We start from the raw sequence: 2,973 nt of genomic DNA, 5'->3' as shown, positions 1-2,973 counted from the left end.
CAAAAAGTATCACAATATATCTACTACCACTAAAAAGAAAGAGAGGGCAGATCCAACTCATAATCTAAACCCTCTAATCATAGAATCAATGTCCTAAACATCTTCATTAACGAAATTACTCGCTAACGAAACGACCAGCCCCGCGCTCGCACGTCCTGAATGCTAAATGCCAACCGCTCAGCCTCCCCCTTCCACAATTTCTTTCTCCAAAAAAAACTGCCCCCTCACCTCCGCCCCCCCGCGCGACCACCTCGCCCCCGCTGGGTCGCCACCAGCCCTCCGGCCACCTCGCCCCCGCCGTGCTGCTGCCGCCCCCCAGCCACCTCGCCAACCACCTCACCCAACAGGACATGTGCTTGCCCCCGCGCTCCTCCTCTTGCATCTGTCTCCAACCACCGGCCACCACTGCACCCATCCCCTCCTCCCAGCAGTCGTGTGCCATCCCCTGCCCCTCCTCATCTGCGCCTCTCACAAGCCACCACCACCGGCCTCCTCTGTGGCGCGAGACGCCTGTCCGCCCGACGCTGGTCGGGGATGCCATCCACGCACAAGCTATGTTGATTCGTCTATTCTCAGTTCACTTCTTTGCCAATGGTGAGTCCTCCGGTGCATGCTTTCTCTTTTGATTGATACTCGGTATGAACTATGAAGACATACACACTTTCTCTTTTGATTAGTAAGTGCGATACATGGAGACATTGGACCAAGCAGATGCAGCAACGGAGATAAAAATGGGGACATGTCAGCCACTTCAATTTGTTGACAAGGTATAAGACGGCTACATATTGATTTGGAGCATTGTTTATTTCATGTTAACACCAAATTAGTTTATATCTTTAATTACCTTTGTATTTAATGGTTGCGTAAGTTAAAACTTATTAATCTGAGGACCATTATTCTCTTGCTAAAATAAGAAAGGCGTCACAAATAGAAGTGAGATTGTAATCTGAAAGTTGTACATATAAATATTTTGGATATGAACATACTGCTTATAATATGCATATGTCGATTATTATTTTGATATGAATATAGTGCTTATATATGCATACATCATTTATTATTTTGATATTCATAATTAGTGCTTGGATTTTTGGTTTTGCCCCAGCCCCGGAAATATCGGCCCTAGGCTGTGCGGGCTGAGCTTGTGAGGAAGCAAGGAGGTCTGGAGCTATCGAGGGGCTCTTCGACGAGATGACGAAGGGCGGCGGGCCTCTCCCTAATAAGTAAACAATCTGCAGATGTGTGCCCGACGGTAATGCTCATAGTTTTCTTCCAACCACTCTCATTCAATATGGTAATTTTGCCTATTTGTTGTCTAATACGATCACAATATTTTCCTTTTGTCATTCCTTTCCTTCATGACGTAGTTAAGATTGTATACCAAGCCGGCATCCTCCAGTGGATTCACCCCCCTCTAACCAAAGTCTGAAAGTCTGCCTAACTGCAGCCTTTTAATGTTCTTCAAACAAGGAGGAAACTCGACGACGACGCGGCATAGCGGAGCGTGCGCGCTCTCCATACCGGGTGGGTGAAGGGGGCATCATGGCACGAGGCCGTGAGCTTTGAGGGTCTCCAAGGTAATGGCGGACGCGGCGAAGAAGAGGCTTGTTCGGCTGTATGAGGTGGGGGTTGGTCGCCAAGGTGAAGTTCGCGGTCAACGCCGACACAGGCTCCCCCGTTGCCATGAAGGTGCTCAGCATGGCCACTACTATCCTCAACCGTCGAATTTTGCAACAGGTAAGCCGCCCCACAACAAGTTTCGTTCGCACAAATCCAAATCAAAGTCCTTGTGCTCCCCCTCCCTGTCTCAGCTTTGACCCAAACAATTTAGTACACATGTTGTTGTTTTTCTGTAGCCTTCAGTACAATTTCGTATGATTCATTTGATATTCTGAGCGATTTTGGGTGAGAAAAAAAGTTTGGAAGTTTCAGGTGGAATATCCCCGCAGAAGCTGTGTGCAGTAGCTGCCATCAGATTGACAAATTGCTAACAAGGAGCACTTCAAAATTTCTCTAAAGAAACAGTCTTCTTTGCTCGATTTGCATCAAGGATTTGCTTCAGGAAAGTCTACATCTTCATTTCAGTGTGAGCTGACGTCTCATGCTTCTTGACAGATCAAAAAGGAAATATCTCAATAATAAAGATTGTAAGACGCCTTAACATCGTCACAAAACAAGGTAATACAATCAGCTGCCGTTCAGTTACTTATTTAGTTTTCCATTACTACAACAACATTTTGACGATATTGTAGGTTTTTGCTGGACAGACAAAAATATACACAATCATGGCGCTTACCACTGGAGGCGAATTGTTCAATAAAATATGTTGAGTAGTTAATCATTCATAATGTATTTTTAACAAAGTTGGTGCAAAAAATGTGCAATTTTAACAGGTTTATATGGTGACCATGCATGTATGTCCATCCAAACAAGCACCATTTTCCATATACGACATGTATGGAAAACCTGTGAAGCTCATAGTTGTTGAAGGATCTATCTTGTGGGAGCTGCACAAGGACAACTGGTCCTGCAAAAGGATATTCGTTTCTGTTGCTCCTGCTGATTTTAGCTAGCTAACTGATGGAAAGTAGATGTTGTAAGGACCAATAAAAGAATATTAGTTGTTGTTCTCCCCCATCCCCATTGTATATCCTAATCCTCTCATGTACATATAATCTCTTACTGGAATAAAAGAAAAGTTGTGGGGTGATTCCCTACAGTAGCTGGTAAAAAAAAGGGTTGTTTCACCATCCGGCTAACATCTTGCGTAAACATGTGTGATCGCTTATAAATTAATCACACATACCTTTAAGCTTTTGCTAATGAGTGGTAATTTAGCAACGTATACTTTTAGCCAGTGCCTCGTACATTTTTTCTTGAGATTTCTCAGAAAGGTGTATTATACCATTACCAAAATCTCTTTGATATTTTGTTTGATTATTATCCAATTGCTATTTATTTGCAACATTAAAT

The 2,973-nt window shown here is 43.8% G+C and overlaps 1 long non-coding RNA gene across 4 annotated transcripts; it reads left to right on the top strand.

Moving 5' to 3' along the window:
* Nucleotides 1-229: 229 nt before the first annotated feature.
* Nucleotides 230-2,722, top strand: LOC123404482. Of its 4 annotated transcripts, none has more exons than XR_006611812.1 (5): nt 230-594; nt 678-767; nt 1,106-1,252; nt 1,471-2,178; nt 2,253-2,722. It is a non-coding gene; the product is annotated as an uncharacterized LOC123404482 (long non-coding RNA). The 4 variants fall into 4 exon arrangements; XR_006611811.1 differs by having other exon boundaries at nt 1,448-2,178; XR_006611809.1 differs by having other exon boundaries at nt 1,106-2,178; nt 2,268-2,722.
* The last annotated feature ends 251 nt before the right edge of the window (nt 2,723-2,973 follow it).

The sequence above is a fragment of the Hordeum vulgare genome, chromosome 6H (assembly GCF_904849725.1).
Source record: "Hordeum vulgare subsp. vulgare chromosome 6H, MorexV3_pseudomolecules_assembly, whole genome shotgun sequence".
NCBI lineage: Eukaryota > Viridiplantae > Streptophyta > Magnoliopsida > Poales > Poaceae > Hordeum > Hordeum vulgare.
Note: the sequence above shows the minus strand (reverse complement) of the source record. Positions and strands in the feature narration are given on the sequence as shown.